General features: G+C 33.8%; 1 protein-coding gene across 1 annotated transcript in view; it reads left to right on the forward strand.

The window, feature by feature from the left end:
- Positions 1–2,950: 2,950 nt before the first annotated feature.
- epha8 (eph receptor A8) overlaps positions 2,951–9,286 on the forward strand; it is a 108,221-nt gene continuing 101,885 nt past the window's right edge. The window contains exon 1 of the mRNA XM_016441424.1: positions 2,951–3,012. The gene's annotated coding sequence lies outside the window, so the exon portion shown is untranslated. The remainder of the gene's footprint in view (positions 3,013–9,286) is intronic.

The raw sequence follows: 9,286 nt of genomic DNA on the forward strand, positions 1-9,286 counted from the left end.
TCTGCCTACTTAGTCAGCGAGACTTTTTGGCCATCATTAAAACATTTTATTAGAGTGTCCTGCTTTTAAATGCTTTAAAGACCTATATGTGTGGAAGCATAAGAGTGTGTGTGTGTGTGTGTGTGTGTTTAAAACAGCGAGAGAGAGAATGAGAGAGAGCAGGGTGTCTCTGTCAGCTCAGCAGAAATCCCTCCCTAATGAAGTCCTTCCTGTCACCTATAGTGTCTGTTTACTTTGTTCTTCCTTTATTTTGCATAATATATGTGCATATAGGCTTGTTTGAGTGCGCATTTGAGTGTGTCTCGGCTCCAACCATATGTGACTGAGATAACAAGTTCCACAAATTAATGATGCTGTCGTAAACAGATTTTTGGAGCCATGCTAAGTTCATATCATATAGTCTGCGTGTTTGGCTTCCTGAATATTGCATTATATTAAGAAATATTTTGTGAATTTTTAGGCTGGTGCTTGATCTGGTTTCTGTAACCCAAGAGTAAATCCTGATGGTGCCCCTTGTGGTTATGGACACGAATGACACCTGATGATTTTTTACTTGACGGATTAAAAAAAAAAAACACATACTTTCATTGGAGGAGGGACCGAGTTATAGTAACAAAAATGTCATGGAGATTCTTTGACTTGGAACCCACTAGAACACTCTAGCACCTGCATATCAACACCCTAAAAAAACTCAGAACACCTTAGCAACCACATAACAATGCTCTAAAAAACATTCATAACACCTTAGCAACTGCTTAGTAATTGTCCTAAAAACACTCAGATAAACGTATTAATTACATGAAAATGCATTAGTGACCGCAGAACAGCACCCAGAAAACCCAGAAATGTTTAGAACACCTTAGCAACTGCATAGCAACGCCCTAATAAACATTTAGAACACCTTAGTAACCACATAGAAATAGCATGAACACATTCTGAAGACTTTAATGCCACGGAAACCATTTTGAACACCCTAGCAACTGCATAGCAACACCCTAATAGACACTCAGCACCTTAGCAACCATATAGCAATGCCATGAAAACCATTTAGAACACCTTAGCAACTGCATAGCAACACCCTAATAAACACTCAGAACAATGTTTTCATAGCAATGCCATGAAAACCATTTGGAACACCTTAGCAACTGCATAGCAACACCCTAATAAACACTCAGAACAATGTTTTCATAGCAATGCCATGAAAACCATTTGGAACACCTTAGCAACTGCATAGCAACACCCTAATAAACACTCAGAACAATGTTTTCATAGCAATGCCATGGAAACCATTTGGAACACCTTAGTAACTGCATAGCAACACCCTAATAAACACTCAGAACAATGTTTTCATAGCAATGCCATGGAAACCATTTGGAACACCTTAGTAACTGCATAGCAACACCCTAATAAACACTCAGAAAAACGTTTTCACAGCAACGCCATGGAAACCATTTTGAACACCTTAGCAACTGCATAGTAACACATTAATATACACTCAGAAGAACATTTTCATAGCAACTCCATGAAAACCATTTGGAACACCTTAGCAACTTGATAGCAACCACATAGCAACGCTCAACCAGCCGCTCACAACACGAGTATTCTGGTTGGCAACTTTTTGCGTGGCAAACACCACTGACATTTCCTTTAGAAATTGTAAAACTGTACTTGTGGAGGCTACTGCTGCTAACGGCATAGGCAACAGGTAACTAATTAGCTCAGACAACACAAACATCATGCCTCCCTGTCTGCTTCATTAGCTTGACTCATTATTGAAGAGTTCACATGCTTAAGATCCTCTCTTGGGATTTAGAGTGCCGTAATCGATAGGAAACAAGTCAGATAACCTCACATACATCCGTGAATGGCTGAAACATGAACTGTGCTAACACGTTGATGCTTCTGATATCTCTGATCCATAGACTAAAGTAAATCTCACAATTCTGACTTTTTTTTCTCGCAAATGTTGTTTATGTGCAGATATGAGTTTATAAATTGCAATTCTGACTTCTTTTTTTTCAGAATTGCGAGATATAAATTTGCAATTGAGAGTTTTAAAGTCAAGATTGCGAGATATGAAATTGCAATTCTGACCTTTTTCTTGTTCAGACCTTTTTTAATGCTCACATGGGTTGCCAGATTGTGGACATGCAACAGAAATGAGCACAGACAATGGAAGGTGATTACGTGAAGCCTTACGTTGTAAGTTGATGAGTCGATTTATTTGCATTTTAATGTCTCTGGTCATTGAGTTTTTTAGATAGTCGCCCAGGCTTTAGGTCCGGTAGAATCTGCGATCTCTGATCTCTGGCTTCCATTGCTGCAATACACTGTTTTCCAATAACTGGCAGCCCAGGGTGTCAAAACACTATTGGATAAATTGGCAGTGGGTGGAGTCACACAGACCAAAACAAAAACAGACATTTCGACACAGATCACACATTTTAAAGCCAAATAACTGGCTGTAGCATTGTTTTTCACAGAAACAAATATGTGAGCTTAGCATGTTTCCAAAATATCTGCAAATATATTATGGTAATTTTTTATGCTTTAGTAAGATCATAAAATTACATACAGCACAAATTTGCTTATTTGAGGAGAGTATATATCTGGCCTTAGAGTTAATTGTTTGTTCACTGGTGATAGGCTTTAGCATGCAGCACTATTTCTTCATTATTCCCAAAAGAACCAAAAGTTTCCAAGTTAATTTAATCAGAATATATAGTTAAAGTAAAAGTGTGGTTCTGTCCTAAAAAAGCTAATTGAAACTGTCTTTCTTAACCTGGATGAATGAATATGAAATCTGTGTGTCATCTCAGAGTGATTAATCATAATTAGGAAGCTATTTAGTGGTCATACTTCATAGCAAGACGTCATGTCTCTGCCTCTGATAAAGTGATAATTAACCCATAATCATCTTCTCTCTCAAGGTGCATCACCTTTATGATGACGAATATGAGGAAGTGGACAACTGGGATTGCATCCAAAAAAACAAAAAACAAACAGCAGAAGGTAAGAGAAGCACCAGTACCATGTGAGCAGAGTCCAAAATGATATTTTTGCCCCAAATATATAGTTTTGTCACCATTGCATTGTATTGTGCCTTCCACATTAGTGCCTAACAGAGCAGGTCACCCCTATATGAGATAAATATATAAAATGCAAATGCAATAAATACAAGGGGAAACGTGTGTGTGTGTGTGTGTGTGTGTGTGTGTGTGTGTGTCATAACATATTTTTCTGAAATATATACATGCATGTGTGTGCATTTATATATACATAAAAAATATATACAGTACACATACATATATTATGTAAAGAAAAACTTTTATTTTGGATGTGATTAATTGCGATTAATCGTTTGACAGCACTAAAAAAGTTGTAAAGTATTTTCCTATACTTCATATATATTATATATAATATAATATTTACAGTAAATGCAAAAAAGTTATTAAAATTTGTATTATTTTTTTCCATAATTTTGTGTTCATATGTGTATATAGTGCTGGGCAACGATTAATCGCGATTAATCACATCCAAAATGTTTTTTTGTTTATATAATATATGTGTGTGTACGGTGTATATTTATCATGTATATATAAAGACACACACACACACACACATGTATTATATAAAAAGTAGTGCTGTCAAACAATTAATAGCGATTAATCACATCCAAAATAAAAGTTTTTGTTCACATAATATATGTGTGCACACTGCGTATATTTATTATGTATATATAAATACAAACACATTATTTATATATAATATAATAAGAATATAAATATATACATGTAAATACATATAAATTATTTAAAATATATACTGAATGTGTTTGCATTTATATATACATAATAAATATACACAGCACGCACACATATATTATGTAAAGAAAAACTTTTATTTTGGCGTAACTGATGATATTCACAGCGTTAAACACACAAGCTGATTGGTTCATGTTGCATACACAGCCAACAAGCTTGCTGCTTTACATTTAAATGGCTGGTTAGCATCCACTTGAGCATTTTGCGCCGCGCTTTCAGAGTCCCTCTGAAACCCTCCACCTTCCCCAGCTCCACCTGTCTAGATCTGCTACGATTTATTTCATCAGCTATTTGTGCAGCAGCAGATTGTCTTAAATACTCACAGCACTGTATCGCCATATGCATTGGCAGTAAGTTCCTGTAATTGCAGCAGCAATAATCTACAACTACAGCAATAACCAACAGCAGCAGCAGCGTAGCAGATCTATTGCGCCAAATACATTAACATTGTTAAATCAATTACCATGCTAAAATCTTCCAAGCGTTGTCATGATAGAAATATATACATACAAAACAAATGGACACCAGCATTCATCTAAATATTCTTCTTGAATAAAGATTGATTTTGAAAAAAAAATGAAAGGAATTTACATTAATCTGATTCTTTTTTGAACCTGTTCATAAATTGTCCAAATGAACTCACTGAGAACAAAGAAATATGCCTTTACTCATATTTGGCTCTTAGGCGTGTTAGGCTCAAGGTGTTAATTTCGAAGCTTTTGCCTGAAAGTCTTCAGCTGCACTGAATATTAAATTCCCAGGTGTGTCAGCTGAATCCATGAGGGGAATGGAGCTCGTAGACGAGCACACATGACTAAGCCGTATTTACAGTTTGTGAGGATTCTTCCCGAGTGCAGTGTCACGTTCAATAGAGCCGGGAGCTAATTTTCACAGTCTATGAGGAGGACGACCACATTAATCACTACTTTGAATTTTGAATCCTGGCACTTTCACGCAAGGCGGCTTTCCATGCCTTTGAGGGAGATAAGGCAATCTTTCACCATCTCTAATAGAAGGAAAAAAGAGAGAGGAGGAAGCAGATTGAAAAATAGGGCGAGGAGTTTGTCCACCCTTGATTTGATCCAATCAGCCTAGTGGACCATTCATTTACAAAATAGCTAAAAATGTATATTACTCATAAAAGCAACCTTAAGTGCTTCGACGGACTTGCCGAAGAACGACTCTTTGCAAATGTGCAAGACAATAAGATACAAAAATTACATAAGAGAAAATCTCTGAACTCAGAGAGATAAGCCACTTTATGACTTTCCCACTGACGGCTTAGCCGAAAAGAGAGGCTCATTTGCTGTGATGTTTATTCACATTTCAACAACAAAAAGTTTCTCTTTTATAACTGAAACGTACAGTGAAAATACTCATTAATATGCATCAAAGAGAAAACTTAATAAAGCCACAGAATTCAGCTTATTTTCATAGACAGGTATGAAGAAGCCTTCAGCAAACAGTTTAGATAGGATTGAAGCAACATGCATTGTGTTTTTTAATAATCTGGTTTTAAAAGATAGATTATATAGTTTTGTTTTGTGTCTCTTTAATTGCTTTTTTTAAAGACTGTTAGAAGGTTATTTGCCACACAGAATAAAAATAAACCATAGTCTTTAACTTTACACTTATGATGAATCTTATAACACAGATGAAACATAGTTTGAAGAAGTTTTGAAGTAGTCAAATATTAAAAAATTAGAAACAAAGACTGTCTTATTATGATTAATTTCTGACTGAATAAGCAAAGTCCTCTCGCTGTCATTCCAGAGCTGAAGACAACATAATAAGATCAGCGGGCGGTAACCTGTCATGACCGTCGACACACTTCATGCTTGGCCTCTAATGTGAGATGCTAGAGGTGTGTGAATTTTGCAGAGGGCTAAACTTTGAATGTCACATTGATCCCACTTGCTGATTCAGCTGTCAGGAATGTAATTAATGTCGTTTTAGATGTTCTCAAACTGTCATCGCTGGTAAGAGTACAGATGTTCTGCATTGGATCTGTGACTTGCGGTGTATTTTTACCACAGTGCCATTTATGTTTTAAAGGGCAGTTGACAGTCATATTAGCATTTTATTTTACGCACATTGATACTTGGTTCCCAATTATGAGTTATGAGAATTGGAAAATTGAGGCCTTGTAGAAATGGGGATTAGAATCACTAATATTGAGATATTGCTTATGTAGAGCAAATTATTAAATAAACATTATGAATCAAATAGATTAAACTTAAAAGTATAAAATAGAATACAATTAAACAATAGTGACTTCTAAACAGTTAGATCATTTAAAAAAATTACTTTTATTTTACAGTAAATGCACACATTGAAGAGTATAAAAATGTCTTATGTACAGCAAATGATATAAAAATCACTCATAAATCAAATAAATAAAAAATTTAAAATTATATAAAAATATAGTGATGAAACCATAATGACTTCAAATCAGTTACCTATTTTTTTTGTAAATACACAAATTATATATTTTAATAGTAAATTCACATATTCAACAGTGTATTAATGTATTTGAAATATTGCTTATGTTCAGCAAATTATAAAGGAAAAATTATAAATCAAATAGATTAAACTAAAAAGTATGAAAAAGAATCAAATGAAACAATAGTGACTTCTAAAGGTACATTATTTAAAATATGAATATTTTAAGTGCATTTTGTTGTAAATACAAACATTGAGGAGTATATTAATATTGCTCATGTACAGAAAATTATGAAAAGAAATGACTCATAAATCAAATAAATAAAAAATATATAAAATTATATAAAATATAGTGAATAAATAATAATGACTTCTCTTCTAATCAGTTACATATTTTTTATTTTAAACACACAAATTCTATATTTTAATAGGAAATTCACAAATTAAACAGTGTATTAGTTGTCTTTTAATTATTGCTTATGTACAGCAAATTATAAAACAAGTATTTAAAAATATATAAAACTAATTAATAGTGACTTCTAATCAATTACATATTTTAAAACATTGCTGTATTTTCAAGTATATATATATATATATATATATATATAGAGAGAGAGAGAGAGAGAGAGAGAGAGAGAGAGAGAGAGAGACTCTTACTTCAAAAGGTCCATGAAAATCTGATTTCCCTGTTAAGAAAAAAAATTTAAAATAACAAAAACTGCTTAATCCAGCCTAAACAGGTCGGTTGATTTTAGCTTTAATCTGGTCTCCCAGCCTGACCAGTTGAGAATTGTCACTGGAAAAACCCCTCTAAATCCAGCTAACAAACATGCTTGACCAGGCCAGGAGATCACATGGCTTAGACCAGCTTAGACCAGCAAACCAGCCTAGGTTTATGTGATTAATATAAACTATATAAGGACTGCTTCTTTTAAATATGTGGTTTTCCCATGCTTTCGACAAACAAGTCGAACTTCCATTTGGCTTTTTTCAGCACTGAAATGAACAAAAATAAAAGACTTGCACAGTATATCAGCTTATTTACTTTGCTAAAGCCATTTGGCAAAAACGTGACTGAGCGTGTTATTTTTCCACTAACTTTGCATGTCTAGCACTAGCTTGTTTTGTGTGTCATAGCAAATTCTGGTGATTTTTGTACCTTCGTCATGGTTGGTAGAGCTGCAGGGTTTCCCAATGCGATTAGCTTAAAATTGGCTCTGAATCCCGCCATGGAGAAAGTGATTTGCTGGTGCGTTTGAAGTTGGCGGCAATTTTAGGAAGCCTTTGAGTGGCTGTTTGAACTGCATTTGACCCGTCCGTTCCATCCTTTCAGTGTTTTGTCTGGCGTTCGGATGGTGTTTGATTAAAACTTCACATTAGCCTTTGATGAGAACAGGCTTCTCCTTTGTAGCGCACACTCCATCTGGAGCTCGGGCCACCATACGGCTGCAATCTTCATTGTGACATGCTCACATGCCCTCCAGCCACTGTTAAAGGGAGAGTTCGGCCAAAAAAATCTGGTGTCAATAGACTAATTCTATTATCTAATTCTAAATCCATATGAAGTGTTCTTTTTTAATCATTAATTTTATTATTATTTTTATTTTTAAGGAAGAAATATTTAAGAATATGGCTGTTCTTTTTACTTTATATTTACTACTACTACTACTAATTGTATAATAATTATATATTTTTTAATGAATTTTTTTATAATAAATTATTTATATAATTGTATAATAAATATATAATTTTATTTTCTAAATAATTAGTATTTATTTTTTAAATAATACATTATATACTGTATATATATATATATATATATATATATATAATATAATATAATATAATATAATATAATATAATATAATATAATATAATATAATATAATATAACAAAATTATTTTTGGGTAAGATATTCCTTTAAAGTTTTCAAACACCAGGAAAAGTCTTTGAAAAGTGTTTGTCTGCAAGGTTGTATCAGAAAAAAAAGAGCTAAGAGATGATGTAATGGCAACAAGAGAACAACAAGTCCTGCCAAAAACATGACGTAAGACAACAATGCATGCCATGATGTGTTAATACAGAGCAGCATTTTGTTAATACAATATTTTTTCGTAAACTACATTCATCTTATCCGTTTTCTAGGCATGAGCATGATTCATCGCAATACTAATTACATTTATTACGTTTTCTCAATAAATAGGTGACTCCATTAGACTGCACGCGCGTGCTGCTGCAGGTTTATATATAGACCGGCATAGTGACTCGCACCATCTGCTGCCACACAGTGCCACAAAATGGCAGGCCGCGGGGTAGCCAGGCAGGTAATTCAAGGCTGCCGTGTGCCCGAGCGTCCATCAAGCTCCCCAGCAGTGCCTCTCATGCTGCAGTATGTTGGAGTTTATGAAACATTTGGAGGCAGACACACGGCTGGTTAGTGCGGGCCGTCCCGCATCACAGTGCATCAGGATGAGACGGGACGATTGGCTGCTGGTTGCTTGAGGGATGCGGACTAAGGAAATCTTCATTTGAATTAGTACTGTCAAATGATTAATCGCGATTAATCGCATCCAAAATAAAAGTGTTTTTTTTTACAATATATTTGTGTGTATTGTGTATATTTATTATGTAAATATACACAGTACACACACATACATTATGTAAAAAAAAAAAAGGTTTCCACAAAAATATAAGGCTAATCGCGATTAATCGCATCCAAAATAAAAGTTTGTATATTTATTAAGTACTGTGTATATTTATTGTGTATATATAAATACAAACGCATGCACGCATATATTTAAGAAAAATACGTTATGTTTATATATTAAATATATTTATATATAATATAAAATATAAGAATATGAATATATAAATGTATAAACGTAAATATTTTCAAAATATGTACTGTATGTGTGTGTATTTATATATACGTAATAAATATACACAGTACGCATACATATATAATGTAAACAAAAACGTTTATTTTGGATGCGATTAATCGTTTGACAGCACTAATTTTA

This window comes from Sinocyclocheilus anshuiensis, unplaced genomic scaffold (genome assembly GCF_001515605.1).
Source record: "Sinocyclocheilus anshuiensis isolate Anshui unplaced genomic scaffold, SAMN03320099.WGS_v1.1 scaffold623, whole genome shotgun sequence".
NCBI classification, from domain to species: Eukaryota; Metazoa; Chordata; class Actinopteri; order Cypriniformes; family Cyprinidae; genus Sinocyclocheilus; species Sinocyclocheilus anshuiensis.